The sequence below is a fragment of the Saimiri boliviensis genome, chromosome 15 (assembly GCF_048565385.1).
Source record: "Saimiri boliviensis isolate mSaiBol1 chromosome 15, mSaiBol1.pri, whole genome shotgun sequence".
Taxonomy (NCBI): domain Eukaryota; kingdom Metazoa; phylum Chordata; class Mammalia; order Primates; family Cebidae; genus Saimiri; species Saimiri boliviensis.
Genome location: NC_133463.1, coordinates 86,772,442 through 86,798,218, shown reverse-complemented (window position 1 = coordinate 86,798,218; position 25,777 = coordinate 86,772,442). Strand labels below are relative to the sequence as shown.

At 46.7% G+C, this 25,777-nt stretch overlaps 1 protein-coding gene and 1 non-coding gene across 2 annotated transcripts in view; both read left to right on the top strand.

Annotated features, from left to right (window-relative positions):
• Positions 1-2,180: 2,180 nt before the first annotated feature.
• Positions 2,181-25,777, top strand: part of COL22A1 (collagen type XXII alpha 1 chain) — a 320,593-nt gene continuing 296,996 nt past the window's right edge. The window contains exon 1 of the mRNA XM_003933680.4: positions 2,181-2,550. The gene's annotated coding sequence lies outside the window, so the exon portion shown is untranslated. The remainder of the gene's footprint in view (positions 2,551-25,777) is intronic.
• Positions 12,103-12,265, top strand: LOC120362469 (U1 spliceosomal RNA). Its single transcript, XR_005578370.2, has one exon. It is a non-coding gene; the product is annotated as a U1 spliceosomal RNA (small nuclear RNA).

The window sequence follows — 25,777 nt, the reverse complement described above, 5'->3', positions numbered from 1 at the left end:
TGGCCATGGCCCTCTACAAGTCCCAGGACACAGGGGACTCCAGTCTCCATGGGCTCAAGTCTTTCTCTCTGCCTGGTGAGCCCCCAAACTCCAGGGCCTCCTCCTCTGCACGGTGGCCTTGCCTATCCTTCAGTCCTCCACCCTCTCAGCACACTCTCCGCAGTCCCGAATCCAGGGTTTGCACCCCTCACTTTCTCCTCCGACTCATCTGTCTTTTGCTTTCTTCACAGCACTTAGTATAACTTGCTGTAATTTGCCGTGGTGGCCTCATCCCTCTTTTCTGTCTGTGTTCTCACTAGTGTTACTGGAAAAGGATCCCAATTCAGGCCCCAGAAGAAGCATTCAGAGCAAGTTCATAGAGTAAAGTGAAAGCAAGTTTATTAGAGAAGTAAAGGAAAAAAACCAATGGCTATCCATGGCAGGATGGTGGCTCAGGCTGCTTGATGGAATGTAGTTACAGCTCCTTTTTGATTATATGCTAAACAAGCAGTGGATTATTCATGATTTTCTGGAGATGGGGAGGAGATTTCACAGAACTGAGGAACTCCTCTTCCTTTTAGACCATACCGGGTAGCTTCTGGACATTGTCATGACATTTGTAACCGGTCAAGGCACTGGTGTGAGTGTCTATTAGCATGGTAATGCATTATAATTAGCAGATAATGAGCAGTGAGAATGACCACAGGTCACCATCTTGGTTTTGGTGGGTTTGGTCAGCCTCTTTATTGCATCCTGTTTTATTAGTGGGGTCTTTGTGCTTTCCCATCTCATTCTATGACTAAGAACGCCAAACCTCCTAGAAATGCAGCCCAGTAGGTCTCAGCCTCATTTTACCCAGCCGCTATTCAAGACAGAGTTGCTCTGGTTCACTGCCTCTAACACTAGCAAGACCAGAGGCGCACACACTGGGCTCTCACAGGTGCAATCACTTCCATCTCTGCCTCCCCCGCATCCTGATAGCTGACAAGCAGGGCACTCATCTCAGCCCCTCACCTTTCTCGTGATAGGGCCAGCCCTCTCCTCTACTGGATGGGCACCTGACACGGGGTGGGGCGTGGCGGGAGGGGTGGGGGCGGGGGAGGTGCTCAGTCAACGCATGTGAAATGAATTTCCGCAAGAGTGGCTAGAAAGCAAGACCAGAGAGGGAAGAAGGGTCTGGAATTTTGAGAGCTCCCTGGGTCACAGAGGAGCCGGATACTGCCTGTTTATGAAATCGTTGCTACCCAGCAGGCGACCAAATAAAGACACCCCCGAGTTTAGGAGACAGATTGGGAGTTGGGAGTGGGGGAGGTCACACAGAATAAGCCATGTTCTCATCTATTTCAAAATACTCCTGGCTGGCCCATTTTAGGAACAGTGTGCTCAGAAAGAAAAAGTAGAAGGGTGTGCTGGGCCAGCACCTGTTCACAGTCTGCCTTTCGTGGCTGGGAAGCCCATTCATTAGCCAGGCGAGTGTCCTCATCAGGCCAACCTGGGCCCACAGCCCTGCTCTGCTGGGGGCGCTGGCAGGCTATAAAGGCTCTCTCCGAGGCTTCACTGTCCTCACCCCTAAAATAAGGACACAGGCCCCTGTCCCCAGAACTGAAGTCACAGCCAGTGAACAGGGCTGCCTGTAGGTGGAGCCTCTGGCATAGATGGGGTGAGGGTTACCTGCTCTGACAGGTGGGGGAGTCTCAGATTTGGACAAAGAGCGATCAGCATCCCCCTTGCACTGCAGGCGCCAAACTTCCCGAAGTTTCGGGCAGCTGTGGTGCTAGTCCGGTGGGTTATTTCAGACCAGCTGGAAAAGGGAGCCGAGTATCCAGTGAAGCCTGTCATTGGACAGAAAGTTGTCAGCCCCTCTTTTGGGCTTCCCAGAGCAGCTTGGTTACTGCCTGGACCCCAACACTGTCCCGTCCCCCACAACCCTCCCGAGGTCCCTGCCCACCTCTCCCTGCAGCCCCTCGCCACTGCCCGGGGCCTCGTCAGGCTCTCTCATTTCCTCCGGGGTCCGCCCCTGCCCCTCCGGCCCCTCCCCGCTCCCAGCCCCCACCCCCCCATCTTCCTCCTCCTTCCCGGCTGGGCCCCCGCCCGCTCCCGCCCCGCGCTCCTAGGCCCGCCCCAGCCCCAGCTCCTCCCCAGCCCCGCGCTCTTAGCCGGGGAATCCCAGAGCTGAGGCCAGTTTGCCCCTGGGGAGGCTCCAGGCAGCTTTGTTCCTGGGCAGTGGCGGGGCTGGCCGAGGCTGCGGCGCTTCTCCGCAAGGAAGTGTCTTCCCCGCTGTCCCTGTTCTGTTTCTCACACACTTTCTATTTCATTCCGTACCTTTCAAGCCTTTCCTTCGAACTGCATGTATTTAGTTACTTGTTTTCAAGCTAGTTCTCTCTCTGGCCCCCCGGCCTACTGCAAGTCTTGTTTAGAGTCTGAGTTTGTGAGATTACTGGGCGGGAGGGAGAGTGGGCGAGTGGCTGGCAGGTGACCCCCAGGAGGGACACCTGGGGCTGGTGTCTTCTCCCAGCGGCTGCTTCCAGTGGGCCTGGGCCCAGGACTGGACCCCTGAGTGCTCCCTGCCAGGTAAGACCCGGGTTCTCTTCTTTGCTGCAGGTGCTGAAGGTCACAGACTTCAACTGATGCATCTTCCCAGATGACAGTGAGGGACGAGGTGCGGGAGGTGGGGGGGATGCCGGCTGGGGAGTGTTCTCTACAAATACAGACCCTTTTCTTTCCGAAGCCTGAGCACACTTCGCTCTTTAGGGAGTGACTATAGTTGGAAGCAGATGTGCCGGCGCCTTGGCTGAACTTCAGAGCAAAATCGAGGGGAGTCGGTGAGAACACACCTGTTTGATTCCAGCTGAGCAGCCAGGAGCCCAGCGGTGGCCGCCGAGCGTCCGATGCGAGAGCTTGTTTCTGGTTGCTATAATACTTTAAAGTGGTTGAGGTGTACCAGCTCTTTAAACTTTCCAGTAAGAAGTTTGGATAAAAGGAGAAAAAGATTTCGGCGAAATGGAGCAGGGAGTGGGGAAAGAAGAGCCTTTCTTTGGTTGTACATTTGCTGTCAAGGAACCTGGCTTTCTTGATCCCGATTTACCTCTCGTTCGTGTTTGAGTAATTTATAACCATCCCCCCACCACCCTCGTCCCCTCGATCTAGGTCAGGGAGGCGTTTTGTCCTTCCTCCAGCCCCTGCGTATCGTGTTCTGGAGCAGACCAGAGCTTCTGGTGCCACTTGATCAAGCACAATTTGAATTAGTTGTGTCATTGGAAAACGTGTCCTCCCTTCTCCCCACTCAAGGCAAGACTGAGGGATGACAGGTGGATACGCTTATCCGGCATCTGCAGAAGGAGGCCCCGCCTGCCGGCCTGTCCCACAGCTGTGTGCTGGGTCCCCTCCTCAGAACTCAGTTCCACCACTTGTCACCTTCCAGAGTCCCATGCCCACACTTCTATGTACACATGGGTCATTCTCACGCCTAATCTGTCTCTTATTGATGATTTCTACCAGGCAAATCATGGAAGGCTGAAGGCCACGTCTTCGGACTCCTCCTGGTTGAGTTCAAAGAGTTGTTCAAAGAGAATTTGAAATTGCAGGGCTTGGTTTTTGTTAGAGGCTGCATGGAGTGCACTGCTGGGCTGCATGCAAGGTGCGGATGAAGGGCGTGAGCTTTGCTGCTAGTCTTGTCTTCCAGTGCTAACTCTGTGGTTCTGTCTGGTTGCCCTGGGCCAAGTGACTATCCTCAGTGAGACCCAGTCTTCTCTTTTGTCAGTGGAGCTGATGGAAGGGATAGAGGTGGGTAATAGGAGAGGCATCTGGTAGGTGGTGGGCATACAATATACCTTAGTTTGCTTCCGTTTCACAAACCTGGGGAGCTTCAGCAGGAAGCACCCTCACCTCATTCTAGATGTCCTTGTTGCTCTGCTACTGAGATGCTGTGCAACTGCAGGAAATTGTTACTTTGATGTTGTTGGGCCTGTCTTATTAGACAAGATGTTGGATTCAATGAAGATTTTCTTTCCTGGGACCCAGGAGTGGCTCCCAGGGATCGACCCGTCCTCCCGCCCGTCCTCCCGCCCGTCCTCCCGCCCGTCCTCCCGCCCGTCCTCCCGCCCGTCCTCCCGCCCGTCCTCCCGCCCGTCCTCCCGCCCGTCCTCCCGCCCGTCCTCCCGCCCGTCCTCCCGCCCGTCCTTCCTCCCTTTTGCTCTGTTACCCAGGCAGGAGTGCAGTGGTGCAATCTTGGCTCACTGGAACCTCCATCTTCTAGGTTCAAGAAATTCTCCTGCCTCAGCCTCCCGAGTAGCTGGGATTATAGACGCCTAACACCACACCCAGCTAACTTTTGTATTTTTAGTAGAGACAGGGTTTCACCATTTTGGCCAGGCTGGTCTTGAACTCCTGACCTCATGATCGCCCACCTTGGGCTCCCAAAGTGCTAGGATTACAGGCGTGAGCCACTGCATTCAGCCCCATGCATCCTTTAAAACATTTGGAGCAGAAGTTTGTTTGTATCTGTTTTTTCTGTGGCTTGGCTAAATTTTCATCAGATTCACAAAAGGGTTTATACCTACAAAATGATTAAGTAAATGGTCCCTAGATGGATCTAGTCCACAGACAGTTTTAAAGCTTTGTGTGATGTTTCTGTTACTTGCCAACATAAAATGATTAGGAGATTTTGTGTTGCAGTTCTTAGTTTCTGGCTTCTCTTTTGGCTTGAATCCTTGCAAGGTTGTCAATGGCTGGGATGAGGATTAGCCACCCACTTTAGATAAAGGCATGTGCCCTCGGGTCATCTGCTGTCATCTGTGTGACTGGCAGCGCCTCTGCAGACCTGGGAGCTTGCTTGCTCTGGGCTAGAAAATCGGGGTTATCTCTTTCTGATTCCGTTGTAAGAGGGTCACAGATAAGTGGAAGTGCATTTAGAGGAGACAGATCAGAATTTCCTGAGAATAGAAGTCATAGCTATGTGGAAGGATACTACCATAGGAAGGTCTTGAAGTGCAGAGAAGGCAGCGGCCTCAGCCATTTGGAGGGCTGCCCTGTTAAAGAGGCAGCTGGTCTGCTCTCTTGGTCTCCAAAGCATCCATCTAAAAGGATGAGTGGAGGAGCTTCACTGGATGTTACGAAAGGCAGGACAGATTGATTCATTTAGGAGTGAGTCCCCCATTACAGGAGGCATTCAAAAAGACTGGATGGCTGTTGTAGGGCTGATTTGACTCTGGAATGCTTGAGCCAAGTGAGCTTTTAAGGTCCTTCCTAGCTTGAGAAGCTGCAATTATCAAGAGCTTCACTTCCAGCCGTAAGGGTCTGCGGGTTCCCTCCTGCATCCTTTTGTCTTTCAGAGGTGCTTATGATGTTTTTGATGGAGGTCAACACAGGTTGTGTGGTTACTACAGGCCAGGACCATGGGCTACGTGTGTGTCATTCACATCTCAGTTTTAGAGACAAGGAAATGAAAGATCAGAGTTTGATTTACCTGGGGATAGGCAGAGGGAGTAAAGAGGAAGCCAGAGTTAAAGCTCATTTTTGTTTCAACAAAGGCCTTTTCCCACACGCTAAGAGTGATGCAGGCCTCCCAAAGAAAACCAGAAATTGAGAAAGACCCACGGGAATATTTTAGGGTAAGAAAGTTCCCCGAGGATTTCTTTTTTTGTTTTTGTTTTTTGTTTTTTTTCAGCCAATCCCCTATTCAAGAATTCAAGACATACCAGGTTACCCAATAAAGACAACTGCAAAACCAAGGACCAAGCTCTAGTCAGATGGAAAAGTGCTGTTCTCCCATTTCACAGATCGGGGACAGGACGGGTTCTGGGAAGTGGGAATGACTTGTCGGATTTGCATTTTGAGACAGAACTGAGTCTCAAGTACAGGTCTCATGAGGCGCTGGAACACAGAGGGTTCACCTGTCAGTTCTCCCGCCTGGGACCCAGCATTTGTGTGTGCCCCTGTGTGTCTGTGGCACATGTGTATGTGCATATATGTGTCTTTGTGGGGGTGTGTGCATGTGTGGGCGTCTTGAGGGGAAGAGTCGGTGTCCACAACAATCAACCTAAGGCCAGACAGCCTGACCGACATCTCTTTGCGTTTTGCCTGAGGCCAGCACGAGGTTTGTTGAATCAGTGAGTGAGGGAATTAATGACTACATGAATGAATCATATGACATGACCAGCCTCAGCTTTCTTCTTTAGTAAAGTCAGCCCCTGGCTTTATGGTGTTGCTGAGTTTTGTTTTGTATTGCTGTTTCACATCCCTGCAAGCGGATGGACCATGATAGGTGGACCGGTCCCTTCCTGTTGCTGAGCATTTCTGTTTGTGAAAGATTTCCTCCATTTGGCAATGATGTCTCTCAGATTATTCTTAAGGAATAGGATTCCTGGGTCAGAGGGCGTCGGCATTTTGATGGTAACTAATAACTCTCGGGAGTTATTAGGAGCACTCATGAGAGGCTGAAAGCAGGGCTGACATCCTGGCACCAGTAATGGGAAGTCCTGGCAGATACCCAGAGAGTGTTTGAGGGTGGCCCCGCCAGCCCATTGTGATCATGAAGATGCCTGCTGAAAGCAACTCAGAGGCCTCCTGGAACAAACTCACACATGCTGGCTCTCTTCTGCTATCTACTTGCCTTAACTTGCACACTCCCAGTTACTGGAGGCTCACTACTAGTTAACTCTGGCTGTGTTCTGATAGAGATGAGGGTATCTTCAATTTTTTTTTTAAGTTTGGCTTATAGTAAAATTTAAAAAAAAAATATCAGAATTGATACCATCTCCTGTTTGAAACTGTAACATAAGGAGAAGCTTTTCCTTTAACTGCATACTGGCAGGTCCAGGCCAATTGGAGCTGGCCTCACCTGCCCGGTGGCTGAGTTGTCAGGGGCACAGTCTACTCTTGATGCTATAAAGACAAAGAAAAAAAAAAAAGGCAAGTCAGCCCCAAGGATAAATAAGGATAAACTAAACAAAGTCTCATTTTAAAATTGGGTATAAAATTTCACTTATGCGAGATGAACGCATTCTGGAGGTCTGCTATATAACGCTGTGCCAGTCCGTGGCAATATTGTATTATATGCTTAAATCTATTAGGAGACCAGGTCTCATGTTAAGTGCTCTTACCATAAAACAAAACACAAGTACAAATAAAACAGAGCCACAAGCTTCATTGTGGTTATACCTTAAGGGTGATCACATACAGCTTTGCCAAATAATCATGACTACATTAGGCCCTTTGCCACTGCAGGCTGCAGGACGCCCATCATACGCAGCTTGTCCAGTTTCCTCATCTGTTGACTGGATCCTATCACTTTTCTCCCAGATCCTTGCCCATCATCTTCTTGCCCATCATCAGGGGCAGAGGGATTGTTATCTCCTAAGGCGACCTCCAGTGTATTGTTGGATATCTGGTTTAAGATTCTTCCTCTTATTCAAATGAAAGCACTCTCTCTGCGGCCATCTGTTTGAACTTATTCCATTTTTGGGGGGGTACTTAGAATAAATTAGATCTTTTTTTCCTATGACAGATTTTGAGTTCTGTAAAAGCAAAAATAATACGCCCCCTGATCCCATGTGAGATTAAGTGCCAATTGGTGCCAGGTGATATGTTAGGTATTATCACATCTTTCCTCCTGTGAATTAACTACGCTGTTACTCCCTTTAGGGATGGACAAATGGAGACTTAGGGACATTTGGTTCCTTTGCTAGTAAATGGCAGAACTGGGCTTTAAACCTGTGTCTTGGTGCAAAGCCCATGCTCTTAACAAAAATTTCAGGCTGCCATAAGTGAATAAATATACATTCATAGAGAAAGCAAATGTATTATTTGTACAATTTTTTCTTTGTTATTCCTAGCTAGAATGTTTTAAACGTAAAAAGTAATAAAAAGGCTGCATGCGGTGGCTCATGCCTGTAATCCCAGCACTTTGGGAGGCGGAGGCAGGCAGATCACCTGAGGTAGGAGTTCGAGATCAGCCTGACCAACATGGAGAAACCCGTCTCTACTAAAAGCATAAAATTAGCTGGGCCTGGTGGTGCGTGCCTGTAATCCCAGCTACTTGGGAGGCCGAGGAAGGAGAATTGCTTGAACCTGGGAGGCAGAAGTTGAGGTGAGCTGAGATTGCACCATTGCATTCCAGCCTGGGCAACAAGAGCAAAACTCCATCTCAAAAAAAAAAAAAAAAAAAAAAAAGAAAAGAAAAGATAATAAAAGCATGTTTTTTACAAGTACAACAGTATCCGCAACTCTCCTGAGTTCTTATCCCCCAACCTAACCAATAGTACCATTCTGGCTATTCTTTCACAACCTATATGTATCCAAACAGCTGCATCAATCAAAATCCAGCATTTGAACAGTGTGGGAACTGTAGCCAACAAATACTTAAAAACATGGGTATCTAGCACAGTATCTGGCTCTCAGGAGGTTCTGCATAAATGATTTCGAGGTTCATCCGTCGTATTTTGTTTTGCCTGGTTTAATGCTTGCTGTGGACCCATTGAGAAGTGGCACTGTGGTCCCCATCGTTTGTGTCATGAATGAGCGTTTGTCTGGGGGAGGGGAGAGGAAGAGAGCCGAAATAAAGGTCTGTGTGGATGGACAGGTGTTATGATTTGACTGTGTCTCCCCAAAGTTCATGTGTTGGAAACTTCATCCCCAGTGCAGCAGTGTTAGGAGATGTGGCCTAATAAGAGGTGATTGGGTTGGGAGGGCAGACGGACGCCTCACGGAAGGACGGCTGTTGCTGTTATAGGCACAGGCCAGTTTTTGTGAGAGCAGGTTGCTCTCTAAAGCAAATATGGCCTCTGGGTCCTCTCCGTGTTACACGCTTGCTTTTGCCTTCTGCCTTCCGCTGTGGGATTACCCTCGCTGGATGACTGCAGCATGCACTGGAATATCCCAGCCTGCAGAACTGTGAGGGAAATGCATCTCTTCCTTTAGTAAGTTACCCAGTCTGCGGCATTATTAAAAAAGAATCAGTTTCAGTGCTTCTGTCCTAAGAAAGCGGGCTAAGACAGTGGACAAGTGAGCAGACTAATGAAAGAATGAATGAGAAATAAATACATGATTGGATAATGTATGAATGAGTGAGAGTTCGTGGATTAATTTGCATCAACAAGTTTGATCGGCCATTCCTGAATGGTTTTTCAGATCAAGAGGAAAAAGGGTGGGATTGCAGTGGTTCTTTGCTCAGACAGAACCTTTCAAGAGGCTTTTCTTGTACCCTTCCTGCTGAATTCTCCCACCAATAAATGCTCACATTATTTAAAAGCCTGAATTTGCTAGACAGTGCACAGCACAAGGGTAATGAGCAGAGCTCCCTCTCACAGGCTCCCCTCGGAGCGGAGCAATCCTGGAAGCCCTTTTCAGCTTTGTTCCTGAAGCCCTACCACAGTGGAGCCAAAGCCCCGGGCTCCCCTGGGAAATGGCTGGCTGGAGAACCCCACCCTGTGATGTCTGAGAAATACCTTTTGGTTCCTCCGTATTGGGCACATTTGTGAGTCAATTCCCTGGGAAGAGAACATCCACAAAGCCTCCATTCCTGGCCCCTCTTTGATACAGGCCTCACCTCTGGCTGCTCTCGTCCACAGCGTGGCAGGGTCCTGGGGGCATCTAGGCAATTTCTTGGAAGAAAAGAAATGTCGTTGGTGAAAGAAAGAAAGTCAGTCTTGGCTGGGCACAGTGGCTCATGCCTGTAGTCCTGGCACTTCGGGAGACCAAAGTGGAGTGATCACTTGAGGTCAGGAGTTCGAGGCCTGCCTGGCCAACATGGTGAAACCCTGTCTCTACTGAAAATACAAAAACTAGCTGGGTATGGTGGTGGGTGCCTGTAATACCAGCTGCTTGGGAGGCTGAGGAAGGAGCATTGCTTGAGTCTGAGAGGTGGAGGTTGCATTGAGCTGAGATCACACCACTGTACTCCAGCCTGGGCAACAGAGCAAAACCCTGTCTCAAAAAAAAAAAAAAAAAAAAAAAAAAAAAAAAAAAAAGGAAAAAGAAAAAGTCAGTTTTGTGTCAATCCACATGCTTTCTATCTTCTCAGGAAGTAACAGTTTCAATGAAGAAATACAAAAAAGAGCCCCCTCTTGCTAAGTTAAATATGCCATTAAGTTCCCAGTTTAGATGCTTCAACCAAGTACTTGTTTCTCTCCGTTACACTGATGCATGATACTGCTCTGCACCCATGACTGTTCCAGGCAGAGGGAGAGAGACGAGCCTTTTAATATTTAGGGTGAAGCAGCTCAGTTGAGAAGACAGAATCATATGTAGGTAATTTTTGATATTTCTTGTAGAGGGCTAAAAACCTTGAGTCTATGGGAGCCTAGAGAATATAGTAGAACACCCCCTGCCTGGGAAATCAAGGAAGTCTTCACTGAGGAGAAGGCATTTAAACTGGGTTTTGAAGGATGAATAGGAGTCTGTCTGGCAAGAAAAAGACATTTCTCTCTGAGGTAGCAACACAGACAATGTCAGGAGTTAGGAAAAGAAAATGCAGGTGTTTGAGGTTGGAGAATAAGGTTCATGAGGTGAAATGTGAGGTGAGGGATCAGGTTGAGAAAGGCCTTGAGGAGCCAAGAGGAGGCTTTAAGCTGGGACAGACCATGAACGAACCTGTCTTGTCCAATAACGTGGATGTTGAGGGTGAGTAAGAGCCTATGTAAGTTCACAGAGTTTAGTAAAGGGGGATTTCGAATCTGGCACAGGGGGAGAGGTCTCACTCTCAGAAGGGAAACTGTTCTCAGAGGTTGTGTGGAGTGTGTCCCTCAGGAGTAGAATTGGAGCTTGGCTTAGGGACTACAGGGTCTCTTAAGGAAGTGGGTGTTGAACAATGAGAACACACGGACACAGGGAGGGGAACACTATACACTAGGGCTTGCTGAGGGGTGGGGGAGCTGGGGAGGATAGCAGGGGGTGGGGGTTGGGGAGGGATAGCAGAGGGTGGGGGAATTAGGGAGGGGTAGCATTAGGAGAAATACCTAATGTAGATGTCGAGGGGATGGGTGCAGCAAACCGCCATGGCACATGCATACCCGTGTAACAAACCTGAATGTTCTATACATGTACCAGAGAACTAAAAGTATAATTAATAATAATAATAATAATAATAATAACAAGAGTTCCAAACAGCTTCATTGCCTGAAGTTTCCTGGTATGAAACAGAGCTCTAAACTGGGAAAGGGGACCCAGGGCCCGGTCTGAGTTCAGCCACTGGCCTTGCCTTCAGCTAAGACCACCAGCATCTCAGAGGTCCCAACACTTTAGAATTCTGAGATGCACTGCTTGTCTTGCAGAATAGTGAGTTTCCAGTCACGGGAGATATTCAGGTTTCAATGAGTGCATAAGGGGTCCCTCCAGGGGATTCAGGCATGGGCTGATGGAGATCACTCCCTCCACAGAGTTTTCAGAGTGGTATTTATATGCTGGTGCAAAAAGTACTGTCAGTGTAAAGGAAGCACTGAAAAAGACTCTCTGGTAATGACAGTTTTCTTGAATCAGTTTGTCTCGTATCTAATCTATCTGTCCATCCATCCATCCATCTATTGATATGTATTTTTAATGCTGGCATTGACTAGGGACTCAGCAACTGATAAAGTGGTTGCTTCAGATGAGGCAACTGAGGCTTAGAGAGATACTAGCTGAGGTCGCATGGCTGGAGAGTGGTGGAGACAAAAACCAGCTGAAGTCTGTGTGGCCTCATGGTCCACGGCCCTCCCGCTGTGCCGTCTCACTTCTCAAAGGGGAGGTGCTGCATGTGGCTTCTTAGTATTCCTTCCAGGAAAAGGGGAGCCTGGTGGGATGGCACCTCCAAAATCAGTGTGGATGCTGAAGCACTATTTATACATATTGCTTCACCAGACCAGACACTGCTCAAAATAAATTAAACAGAAATATCTTTCTGTGTCCTCAAGACTCTGTAATCTGAGACAATCTCTTGTGAAATGAACTGAGACAGTGGACTCATTGGGAGTTGGCATGGGGAGAGAAAAAAATTGGGAAGAATTCAATACTGAAAACATGAAAGAAATAAAAATGGAGTTAGTACAGCTCTGCCATGTTTGGAGAAATGAATGAAACAGTAGCGGGGTTAAAGTTTGCTTGTGCTGATAGGCGAGGCAGGTAGAGGGGGGCTGAAGAGGGTGTTCCCATATACTTACCTGGCAGGGGAGATACCATGATCACAAAGGTGGTTTTTCCAGGGCCAGGCTTATCCATTGCACTTCAGATGTGCTGACCCCGGCAATTTCCCCAAATGTGGGAAACTCGACTGCATAATCTGTGGTAGTGGGGACTGCGTTCGCGCTTTCCCCTGACCTTAAAAAAAAAAAAAAGAAAAGGGCATTCCTGTCCTCCCAAGGGTGTCCTCTGGTCTGTGCCGCCTCTGCAACCCCATAGATCCAGGGAGGATGCAGGAACTGGGGGGTAAGGGTGTGTGGGGGGGTCTCTGGATGGCTTTTGGAAGTTGGCCATTGGAGAGGGAGGTTGAATAGGGCAGCTCTGGAAAAGCATATCTAAACTGAGCTGTCAATCAAGGATGAAAGAAGGAGAAGAGGAGAGAAGACGTAGAGCCCAGGAAGCAGTTCAGGAAGCAGGGACTCCTGTGCGAGCTCTGGCATGAGGTGGCAGTGTTCCCTGGGCCCTGCTAAGAGCATCAAGCGCCTCTGTGTGGTTTTGAAGTGGAAGAACTCCAGCTCAAATTAGCTTAAGCTTAAGCGGGGGTAGGGAAATATTTGTCTCATGCAGCACAGTAGCCCTGGGTACCTCTAGACTTTGGACAAAGCTGGGTGCAGGAGCTCCAGGGATGTGTCTTATCGTGCTCTCGGTGCAGTGTGCATCAGGATACCCCACATGTTGGCACATGGCCATTGGCTCCCCCAAACCCAGCAGCTCCAGCAGACGTATGCGTCTTTACCTAGAAACTCTAGCAGAAGGCCCCAGGATTACGTGCTTGGCTCTTGTCAAATTCCAGCCTTCAGGGGAATGTGGAGTCCAAGCCAGCTCAATCTGGTCCCCTGACACCTCCTAGCTGGAAAAACGGGGTGCCCAGGAGGGAAGTTTTTACTGAAAGCAAAAGGCTGGCTCTGCTCTCTGAAGGAGGGAGGCTTGGAAGACAAAAGCAACTGTGGGCCCAGGTAGGAAACAATCACGGGTGTCAGAGACAAGCAGGGACAGGTGACATGGCCTCCACATGCCCTGTCTCTCTTCTGCCCACCAGGCCAAGGTGCCCACTCTTCTCTCCAACTCCACTTAAAGCCTGTTAGAACTTTATGGGATGCAACATATGAGTTAACATGTATGAGCATTTTGCTACATGTTACCCCAAGCTTAGAACTCAAACCACGGCATTGAAGGCCCTCAGTCTGCCCTGAATGGTCCCTTTCCGTGGTTATGTTTCCTGCAGGAAGTCCCTGGTGATCCCGGGCTTGCGTGGCTCAGAATGTGAATCCAGCCTCTTTCATTCAATAGCCACGTGACCTGGAGCAATGGCCTGGCCTCAGGGTGTCAGTCCTGAAAGGGACAGTAACGCAGCACATCAGGCTATGGCGAGGATCCCATGTGGCATGTCCTGGCTCCGTACCTGCTGTGGGGTTGATGCTCAATAACTCGTAACTTAATTCCTGGATACATCCGCTCATATGAGGACTGCTACAGACCTTGAGGCAACTCGCCATAGGGAGGGAACGTTTTTCTTATTTGCGAGTTAGGCCTGCCGCTCTGATCCGTGGGGGATTAGTGGTATTAGGTCTAAAGTAACCACACTTCAACTGAAACTCAGGGGTGCATACAACGAAAATCTTTCATGTTTCCATGGGCACTGAGACCACCCACACTTTGGTCAAAACCTCCTGTCCTGTGCCTTGACCCCATCCCACAACTTTCCGTCCACTTTCAGGTGGAACAGAGCCCAGCCCAGTCAGTTTTAGTAGAAAAGTACAGTCCCACATCACCGCGAAGTTCTCTGCCCTCTTGTCATAGCCCATGCTAAGCCATTGTCCTGAGGGACCTGGCTGGGGTCTTTTCTTACTTCCTCTCTCTTTCTCTGGAGGAGGGTTGGGGTGAGGATAAAGGGAAAGGAGAGGGGCAGTGGCTCCACCTTTGCCACAAAAGCTTCACTGTGTTTCGGGCTTCCGCGTGGTTCCTCTCTCATGGAGCTCCTCACCTCTCCCAGCTTGGTGGGAACCCCCCGTGCCCCTTCCTCCCCTGCACCTGCAGCGTCCTTCACAGCGTCTTACAGTGTGAGTCCTCTTGTGTAGCTACCTCTGCTGGGCACCAGGCAGGTAACTCCAGCCTGACCTCCCCCTGTGCTGTTCATTTGACTCACGGGGAGCTTGCTCACCGTATCCCAGGGGAGCAGGGAGTGCGGATGGCCCCTCCTTCCCCAGCACAGCCCCTCTCCCATTGTCATATCCTTCATTCACACAGGTCCAAGAAGACATGCAGCCAGGTGACATTGGAGAGGTTCAAGGCAGCCTATGAGGGTCTACAGTGAGCACTTGGACTTTGCCTAAAGGCAACGAGGGATGCTGCAGGGTTCATCCACGAGTCCGATGATCATATTTATGTATTAGGAACCACATTTGAGTCTTGTGAAGATGTGTAGAAAGTCCCAGTAAAGGCCAGGCTCAAGCCTTGGTGGCTCCAGCCTGCAATCCCAGGACTTTGGGAGGCTGAGGCAGGCAGATTGCTTGAGTCCAGGAGTTCGAGACCAGCCTGGGCAACATGGTGAAATCTCATCTCTACAAAAAATAAAAAAATTAGCTGGGCATGGTGGTGTGCACCTGTAGTCCCAGCTACTCAGGAGGCTGAGGTGGGAGGCTCGCTTGAGCCTGGTTGGTCGAGGCTGCAGTGAGCTGTGATCACCCCACTGCACCCCAGCCTGGGCAACAGGAGTGGAAACCTTGTCTCAAAAACAGAATAAAAAAAACCTCTCCCAGGCCAGGTATGGTGGCTCATACCTATAATCCCAGCGCTTTGGGAGGTCAATGCGGGTGGATCACCTGAGGTCCAATGTTTGAGACCAGCCTGGCCAACAGGGTGAAACGCTGTCTCTACTAAAAATGCAAAAATTAGCCAGTTGTGATGGTAGGCACCTGTAATCTCAGCTATTCGGGAGGCTGAGGCATGAAACCTGAGGTGGAAGTTGCAGTGACCTGAGATTATGCCACTGTACTCCAGCCTACGGGATAGAGTGAGACTCTGTCTCAAATAAAAAAGCAAAAAAAAAAACAACCTTCCAGTAATGAGTGGATCTGAGGCTGGAGGCCATGTCTCTCTGGCTGTTGGTGGCAGGAATCCCAACAACTGCTAGAGGCTTTTCACTCCTCGCCCTGTTCCCCTTTCCAAAGGCTCTGTCTGATTAATCAGATCGCAGTTCAAGTGTCCTCAACTAAGAGGAATCTTTCCTTTTGCAGAGTGTAAAAACTGTCCTACCCAAGTCACCTTCTATTGCATGACTGCTTTGTGTTCAAATCAACCGTTGCTCTCTAAAACCATCTCCTCTACTTATTTGTTACTTGGTTTACTTACTCCCTTCTCTTTCTAGAAAGTAAGCTGGGTGGAGGAACGCTGCTACACCCGGTGATTAAGACAATGCCTGGCACGTAGTCTGGGACTCAATAAATACTTGTTGAAGTAATGGATCAATGACTCTAAAGACCACAAAGCATAGCGAAGAAATGGGCGATGGCTTTAGAATGAAAGTGCCACTGGGAGCCCAGGTTTAAGACATCTTCATTGTCTCAAGAATAGGCAGATACGGCTTGATTTTCATTTACAGCTTCGAGCAACTGGGAGAGAAACAGAAATGGCATGCAGCCTCTTCTGAGGGAAGTGATAAAAATAATATATATATTTATATATATATTTAAATATATATATTATATATATATGATAATATTTTGAATTCCATAGCATAAAGAAGGAGGTTTGGAAGCCATGTCTCACTTTTTCCATCTCCTCCTCCAGTCATCTGAATCCTTCTGCAATTTGGCAATGTAGGGCTGAGGCCAATTTCCATTAAATCATTGGGATGTCTGAGTGGACAGGAGACAACTGAATAGATGCTGTTGCTCCTTAGAAGGACCCAACACTCCTGATGGTCAGAGCTCTCTTCTTTTTCTCCCCACCTGCAAGGCATCTGATCGAGCACTGTCATTTTATAGAGTGACAGAGACCAAGCCTTCCTAGTTAAATGAGAAGAGCACAGAATCTAGGACCGTACTGGCCTGGGACTAATCCCCACCCTACCCCTTCCTGGCTGTATAGTCTTTGGCACATTCTTTCACTGCCCAGAACACGAGGTTACTCAGCAGTAATAGTGGCTTTGCTAGCCCCTTGTGAAGAAATAAAGCAAAGCAAGAGAAACAGCCTGTACAGTCCTGGCTGCTATTTGTATCATCTGCATCATCATACCTTCGCCATAGCTGGTACACTACATACAGTCTACTGGATCAGCTGCCATTTTAATTTGTTGTTATTATTTTTTGAGACGAAGTTTTGCTCTTGTTGCCCAGGCTGGAGTGCAATGGTGTGATCTCGACTCACTGCAACCTTTGCCTCCTGGGTTCAAGTGCTTCTCCTGCCTCAGCTTCCCAAGTTGCTGGGATTACAAGCATACAGCACCAAGCCCAGTTAATTTTTTTTGTATTTTTAGTAGAGCCAGGGTTTCTCCATGTTGGTCAGGCTGGTCTCGAACTCCCGACCTCAGGTGATCCACCCACCTTGGCCTCCCAAAGTGCTGGGATTACAGGCATGAGCCACTGTGCCCAGCCTTTATTTATTTTCTTATTCAAAAAATATTGATTGAACAACAACCTTGTGCCAATTGTAAGTGTCAGGGATGATGACAGAGAAGGCCACTTTTGCTCATCAAGAAACTTATGATCCAGTGGCTCACGGTAATCCTAGTACTGTGGGAGGCCAAGGTGGGTGGATCACTCGAGGTCAGGGGTTCAAGACAGCCTGGCCAATGTGGCAATACCCTGTCTGTACTAAAAATACAAAAATTAGCCAGGTATGATGGTGTGTGTCTGTAATTGCAGCTACTCAGGAGGCTGAGGCAGGAGAATTGCTTGAACCTGAGAGGTAGAGGCTGCAGTGAGCCGAAATCACACCACTGCACTCCAGCCTGGGTGACAGAGTGAGACTCTGTCTCAGAGAAATGACTCAATAGCAAAAATGTATTACTGCACTCAAGTTCAAAATACCAAGCAGCATAATAACACAAGAATCTGTTAACCAGTGAGCACTGACTGAACCCTTGAGTATATTGTGTCTCACCATCCCTGAATTTTCTTGGCTAAGCCAGATCTTCCTTTTTTCTACCTCATGTCCCCATTTAAAGGTCCCAGCATCTTCTCAACCCTTTAAATCCATAAGCTGGCTCTGAGTGAATATACTCTCTGTATTCATGTCCGGGATGGTGAAAGGTATCAGGTCATAGTCTTGGCACTTAGAGGACTTACATTGCGTTTGGACCATAGAATGGACAAAAATAAATGAAAGATAAAAAGAGGGAGGTAGAAAATGGAGAAAGGGAGAATAAAGGAGGGAGAAGGGGAAGAGGAGGAGAGAAAGCAGCAACAGTGGTATCAGCATAAGGAGTAACATGTGGGATTGATGTGAACAAGTCACATTTCTAATTCATCCTTGGACCTGCAGCCTGTGGCTAGGGCTGTACCTATAGCTGGGTGAAGAGAGCAGTAAGAAAAAATGGAAGTAATCTGTGACTAAGGATTAAGGCTTTTATTGATTGATTGACTGATTGATTGATTGATCGATTTCTTAAAGATGCTGCTGCTTCCTTGTAGGGAATCTAGTGTAGAGGGAAATGAGATCAAGGAAGGAGACCCATTAGGAAGTTGTTACTGTGCTCCAGGCAAGAGAGGAAGGAGGCTTGGTCTCTACCAGCTGGAGTGCAGAAGGGGAGGTATTGGCAGACCTGAGGTGACTGGGGTGGGAGAGCTGATAGGCTTGTTGGTGGGTTGGATGGTGGGGTATGGGAGGAGACGTAGCCAGTTATGAGGAATGCGCCCTCCAAATCCATAGCTATGGTAAGATACTTAACGGGCATTTAAGGCAAGATTATCTGCTTGCAATCCATCCTGAGCTAGCTATTTTTTTGGGGGGGGGGTGGGGGAGAGTGTGAAGGATGGAAATTTTTGATACCTCATTTTTCTTCTTGAATATGTCATTTTCATGTTTGCTAAGATAACTGAAGGGCTGTCAGGGTGTTTCCATTTCTGGGGAAGGCAGAAATTGACAATAGTACCGGGATATGGATGGTGCAAAGAGATTTACCTTTCTGGGAATCTGTTTTATTACATACACTTGGATGAGGCAAAGGCTGCAGTTCTGTCCTTAAACTTGATTCCTGTCTGCTATCGACTGAATGTGTCCCTCTGACATTCACATATTGAAATCTAATTCTTAATGTGATGGCATGTGGAGATGGGGCCTTTTGGAGGTGCTTAGGTCATGAGTGCAGAGCCCTAATGAATGGGATTAGTTATAATAAAAGAAGCCTGAGAGATCCCTTACCTCCTCTCCCACATGAGGACAGCATGAGAAGACAGCCCTCTATGAATCAGAAAGCAAGCACTCGCCAGACACTGAATCTGTGGGTGCCTTGATCTCGTGCTTCCCAGCCTCCAAAACTGAGAAATAAATTTCTGTTGTTTAAAAGCCATCCAGTCCATGGCAATTTGTTGCAGCAGCCCAAACAAACTAAGACATGCTCTGTAGTTCAGATGTTTGTTTTTTCCGGAATGAAGGAGAATTTTCTTATTCAAAGTCAGCTTGCTCATCTGTTGAAGCTATGAATTTGAATTAAAGGGAAATCATGCATCAATTTCTTCACTGAGTTTTTATGAAAATGAAACATATGTTCTATGGGCCGTTAGCTAGGCAATGGGAACAAAGCTTGTCTTCAGGGACCTCAGGATGGCCTTCACTCTTAGGGACCCATTTCACTAAGTTAGTTATTATTTGTGTAAGGGTCTGGTACAGTGCAGGGAGGGTAGTAAGATATATGGTAACTATCTTCCTCCTCCTTCTACCCCTTTAACCAGGCCTGGATTCATATCTTCTCTCTGTTACACACTGACTATGTAACCTTGAACAATTGATGATTTAGCCTAATGAGTTTCATTTCCTCATCTATAAAACAGATAGATAATGGAATGATAAGGCTGTTTTACAGTGATTGGCAAGGTTATAGAATGAGGTTACCTATGTTACTCACCTGGGGCACTGAGGGGCCTGAATGAGTACTTGTTGAACGGAATTAATTAATTAATTAATTTGACAGAATCTCGCTCTGTCACCCAGGCTGGAGTGCAGTGGCACAATCTCAGCTCACTGAAACTTCTGCCTCCCAAGTTCAAGTGATTCTCCTGCCTCAGTCTCCTGAATAGCTGGGATTAGAGACACCCACCACCACACTCAGCTAATTTTTCTATTTTTAGTATAGGAAGGGTTTCGCCATGTTAGCCTCATGGGTTTCGAACTCCTGACCTCAGGTGATCTGCCTGCCTCAGCCTCCCAAAATGTGGGATTACAGGCATGAGCCACTGTACCCAGCCTTGAATGGAATTTTACACTTTCTCATGCACTTTGCTCTATATCCTGTGCTTTTTAAGGGTTAAGCCTGCCCATGTATTATTTTTTCTTTTATTCATTTGCTTCCTCATTCCTTGGTTTCCCCTTTTTGCTCTCTTGTGGATAACTGGAACAATTTTTACAATTCCCTTTTTATTTATAATGTTTTTGAATAAATATCTTTGTTGAGTATGTTTCAGTGTTTGCTTCCAGGTACTGCAATGTACATAGATAACATGAGTTGGCCAGGCGTGGTGGCTCACTCCTATAATCCCAGCACTTTGGGAGGGTGAGGCAGGTGGATCAGGAGATCAGGATATCGAGACCATCCTGGCCAACATGGTGAAGCCCCGTTTCTACTAAAATATAAAAACATTAGATGGGCGTGATGGCACACGCCTGTAGTCCCAGCTACTAAGAAGGCTGAGGCAGGAAAATTGCTTGAACTCAGGAGGCAAAGGTTGTAGTGAGCCAAGATTGCACCACTGCACTCCAGCCTGGGAGACAGAGCCTGGGAAAGGTTTCAGTGAGCTGAGATCACACCACTGCACTCTAGCCTGGCAACAGAGCAAGACTCCATCTCAAAAAGAAAGAAAGAAAGAAAAAAAGGTCAACTAGTATGGACATTTTACCACTTTGAGTTTAGTGTAGAAACTTTACTTTCATTTAGGTCCCTTTAACCTTTCCCCCTTTAAAATACAAATACCATCTTTAGAATTTCCTTTATACACATTGAATACCTTATCAAATGATGCTATAACTTTTGCCTAAACATCAAATTATTTTTTAAAAACTCATAAAAAGTAGACCCTATTATATATATGCTCTTATTTTTGCCATGTTAGGGTTTTTCCTTCTCAAAGTCCCCACCTCTGTCTCTCATTTCCTTTTCTGTTTCGGAAGCTCCCTTTAGCAATTCTTCAAAGGTTAGCCCGTGAGTGGCAAATTCTCGTTAGTTTTCCTTTCTCTGAGATTGTCTTTCCTTCCCCTATATCCCCGAGGGATGTTTTTGCTGAATATAAGCTTGTGGGTTGACAGTTTTCTTTCAGCACTCGAAGAATGTTGTGCCATTTCTCCCTGGTTTCTTGGTTTCAAGTAAGAAATTGGCCATCATTTGTGTTTCCACTATAGACAATGTGTCACTTCTTTCTAGATTCTTTCAGTATTTTTTATTTGTCTTTATTTGGTCTTGAGAAGCTTGATTATGATGTGTTTGGGCATAGATTTCTCTGGGTTTATTCTGTCTGGGGATAAATAGGATCTATAGCTTCTAGAATCTCAGCAAATTTGAGAATTTCCTGTCCACTATTTCTTTGAAGTTTTTGAGTTCCATATTCTTTCTTCTCTCCCTGGATTGCTGTAATATGAAAGTTATGTACATTGTTTTATTTATAGATTCCTGAGGCTCTGCTCATTTTTTTTTCTGGTCTGTCTGCTTGATGTTGCTCAGATTGAGTAAATTCTATTGGTCTGTTGTTTCAGTTTGCCGATTTTTTAATCTGTTGTCTCATTTCCAGTCTAGTTTTGGGTCAGCTGTGTGTTTTCTATATGTTGTTATTGTATTTTTTTTTTTAGCTCTTAAATTACTCTTTGTTTCTGTTTTATATCTTCTATGTTTTGTTGAGAGTTTCTATTTTTTTCATTTGTTTCAGGAGTGTTTGTTATGGTTCATTGGAGCATTTCTATGACTTCTGCTTCAAAAATATTTGTTAGAAAATTTGGGTTACTTCAGCATTGGCATCACTTGATTGAATTTTCTCATTCAAGCTGTAATTGCCCTGGCTCTTGGTATAATGAGTTACTTTCAGTTGTATCCTCGACACTGGCCATTATCCTGAGAAACTCTGGATTCTATTTAATTTTATCATTTAGTAGACAGTCACCCTGGTTAGGTATAGTAAGGTGGCCTAGGTGGGGATAGATGTTCAGCTCCTGACTGGACCTTGCTGATACCACCCCAGAAATACATAGTTTGTTGTTTGTTTGCTTTGGAAGAGACAGGCTCTGCTCTGTTGCCCAGGCTGGAGTACAGTCATGTGATCATAGCTTACTGCAGCTTCAATTTCTTGGGTTCAAGCAATCCTTTCACCTACACCTCCTGAGTAGCTGGGACTATAGGCATGTGCCACTACACCCAGCTAAGCAGGCTTTTTGTTTCTTTGTTTTTTGAGGTAAAATTATATACACAATACTCTTTACCATAAAAGTCATTGGAAAATATTGGATCAGGGGAAGAAAACTGAAGATATGGAAGTACTGTAGCATGCTAACTTCTATTACAAAGTGTGGTAATTGAAAGTGAAGCTGACACTAAGATCGGAGGTGGGACATATGTGTCTTCTCTCCCTCCTCTGACTCTTGCCTAAACACTAATACCACTGAAAGCTCTGTCTTCTACTCCCACTATACTTTTCCAGGAATATCTCCAGCTCCAGTTCATCTTCTGAGCCCTAGACTCAACGGTCCATCTGCCTTTGACCTCTCCATCTGGCTGTTTTACAAGTACCTCAAATTTACCTCAGCATTTCCAGCCTGCACTCTTCATCCCAACCCCTCACTGACTGGCTCCACTGATGCTCAAACTGGAAATCTGGGATCGCTTCCAGTTCTTCTTCTCTGTCAATCCCCTGATCCCTGCCAGTCACCAGTGCCATAGGATCCGCAGCTGGAACACTTTGTCCATGGCTGTGTTAGGGAAGGTTGCTGAGATTTCTGTTTGAATCGTTGCACTGGACTCCTTATTGGTCTCTGTAATCCATCCTTGTCAACAGGGTTTCCTAAATCACATGGTATATGCCACTCACATGCGTGTAAACATCCCCTGGCCCCAGAGGCTATCCAAGCATGCCTGAACCTTTTCTCTGGGTCACTGCACAAGTCTCTAGGCTTGCTTGTTAATTTCTTTCCTCACACTCGAATGCCTTCCTCCCCATGAATTCCTACCTTCTGCTCCAGCCTGAACTTTCATTGTTTTCTGCCTCTTTTCCTCCTAACTACTGTGCTCCTTGCTCATTCTATGAGTAATGATAGATGGGAGGCAGCCCTTGTCATTTTGTCTGCTCCCCACTCATCTTTCCAGACTCAGCTCAGGCATCACCTTCACCAGGAAGCCCTCCCTGACTTCCCAGGCCCAGGTTAGGTGCTTGTCCACTCAGCTCCCATGACACCATGTCCGCGGACCATACGGAAATATGAGCATTTACTTGCTTATCTGTTTCCACCATTAGGCTGAAAACTCCTTGGACAAAGTGTAATGTAAAATGCTTACCATGCACTTAGGGCATGATCGAATTGGAGACTAAAACAATGAAATACACAGAATCCATACACAGTCAACATCAACCGAATTCTCTGAATTGAGGGTAGGTGACCACATCTCCCCTTGATAGCCAATTATTACAGTAATGGGATCCTTTTGCTTTATAAAAATGATCACATCTATTGTCTCATTTAATCTCTTCCACAGATCTCTGAGGTCGGGGATATTGTTCCCGTTTTATAGTTGAGGAAACTAAGGATCAGGAAGTAATAAAAGCAGTGTGCCTTAAGCACCATCTATGTCCAGGTACATTTTAGGCTTTTTATATATAGTAACTCATTTAATTAAATCCAACAAACCTGTGAGATAAATATTTTAATCCCCACTTCATATATCAAAGAGTTGATGTCCAGAGTGGTTGAATGAATTCCCCTAGCTTGCACAGCTAGTAAGCACGGTAACTGGAATCTGAACACCCGGATTCTGATTGTTCTGATTGAGAAGCTTAATTATTATGTTAGCTGCCCCAAGAGTAGTCAGACACCTGTGACAGTGTCTGGTCTGGCATGTAGAAAGTATTCAGTCTGTATTTGTTGACTGAATAGGACTTGCTCCAAGCCCCCCAGGGTTAAGTTTTGAATCCAGGATGCAGGTAAGCTTGGTTGGGTTCCGAGGCAGCCCTCTTAAGACAGAAGCCACCTGGTTCTATCTTCCCCTCTTCAACCAGCAAATGCAGTTTGCACTACAGACAGCTCAGCTGGACTGTGCCAGTGGCTCTGAGCTGGGTCTGTGATAGAAGGACACAGCTCAGTGGTCTGGACACAGACATACTATGCTCTTATGTCCCAACCAGATTCCTGCCCAGAACATTGCCCATCACCCCAGCAACACATCAGCAGTGCTTCAATCCCCCAGCCCCCACCCTCAACGGGCAGAGGCCAGACCCCCTGACTCAGACAGAGCTCGGACTCTGCCCAGGCTGCCCTAGCAATGTGCCGAATCTCATTTTCTCTCTCTAAATTGCTTTCTGCTCAGTGTTCTTCCTCCCCCCTCCTCTGAGTTCCTGAATGGGAATGCTGGTTACTATGGCAATGGGCTGGCTTGTGGAAGGAACTCAGCTCAGTAAATTAATTGCTGGACTTTTGGGAGGCTAATGGCAGAGCTCTGCCTCCCAGGGACAGGGGTGTGGCCTACATCCTGCCAGCTTGGCAGCTAACCTCTGAAAACAGCTCAGGGCTGGGTGAGAGAGAGAAGATGGAATAAATGGTAGCCCATACTTGCTGGGGCTGCAAGCTGAGATGGGCTGGGGAGCATGGAGGAGATGAAGTTCTGGAAACCTACGTTTGGTGAACACCTACTCTGCCAGGATCTATGCTGCAGGATTTGCAGAAATCATCTCGTGTAACCCTTACCATACCCCCTGATAGAGTAGAGATCATCTCTTTCTAATGGTTGATGGAACTGAGCATAAAAAATGCTCATTCATGTCATCAAGGGGCAAAGCTAGGATTCCCTACCAGATCTTTCTCACTCAGTGAACGTTTCGTTATGAACACTGAATCTATTTCTGGGTAGAAAGCCATACTCTTCTCAACAATCTCTTCCATAAGGTAGAATAAGAGGGAATATTTCCTAAAGCATCCTGGGAGACCATCATGGCCCTAATACCAAAACCAGATAAGGGCATTACGAGAAACTACACACCAGTAACTCTCATGAACACAAATGTAAAGATCCTCAACACAATATTAGCACATACATCAAGTAACATACAAAAATAATTATATACCACAAGCAAGTGGGATATGTCCCAGGTATGCAAGGTTGGTTCAACATCTGAAAACCATATTAATGTTATTCATCAACTGGATGAAGAAAGCCATGCTCTTCCTTCTCAGGGGTTAGCTGAGAGTTTCCTCTGCAGCAAGCCTTCTCCTTTCTCTTTCGATGCTCTTGTCCTCTTCTCACTCGTTAACTGGGTGATGCATAGTTTGGTGTTTGACTGTCCCTTTGCTTTTTTCTCTCACTGTTCTGGTACTTATGAAATAAGTGTTGCTCCAGCCAGACTGCAAACATCCTGAGAGAAGTAATGTTGCTAAGTGACTGGGTATGGACCTGTGGTTAGAATGCCTGGGATTGAATCCTTCCCATGACTCCTAGATGAGGGAGTCATGGGAAGATTAGTTAAGCCCTATGTTCTTCAGTTTCTTACTCTGTACAATGGAGCTAATTATACCTACTGTTCAGATTAAATGAATTATTATTTATGGAGCCCTTAAAGTGATTACTGCACTTAGTGAGCATGTAATGTACGTTAATGGTTTGGTGCTGGAAAGAGCATAGGCTTTGGCACCCTTCAGATCCAATGCCAAGACCAGCTGTTATTACTAGGGGTGTGTGATTAGGGAAGTTGTCTGTCCTTCCTGATCTCCAGGTTCATCACTGATAAAGGGGGCAATTAGTGCTAATCTGCCATTCTGCTGTTACTACTCTATTTCTAGAACATTTTCATCACCTGAGAGGCAGAAAATCTGCCAAACATTAAGCAGTAACATGAGATATGTTTCTTCTTATTTAGGTCTTTAACTTTTTTCACTAGAGTTTTGTAGTTTTCAGTGTACAAGTCATTGCTGATTACATTTATTCCTAAGCATTTTAGCTTTTTTGATGCTATCATACATGAAATCATTTTCCCAGTTTTCTTTTTGCATCGTTCGTTGCTCATATACAAAACACAACCAACTTTTGAGTGCTTGCATATTATACTTTATTGAATTTGTTTATTGGTTCTACCAGTTTTGGAGGGGATTATTTGGGTTTTTCCACATATACGATCATGCCATTTGTAGTTGGACATGACGATATGTGCCTGTAGTCGCAGCTACTTGGGAAGCTGAGACAGAAGGATTGCTTAAGCCCAGGAGTTTGAGGCTGCAGTGGGCTATTATTGTGCCACTGAATTCTAGG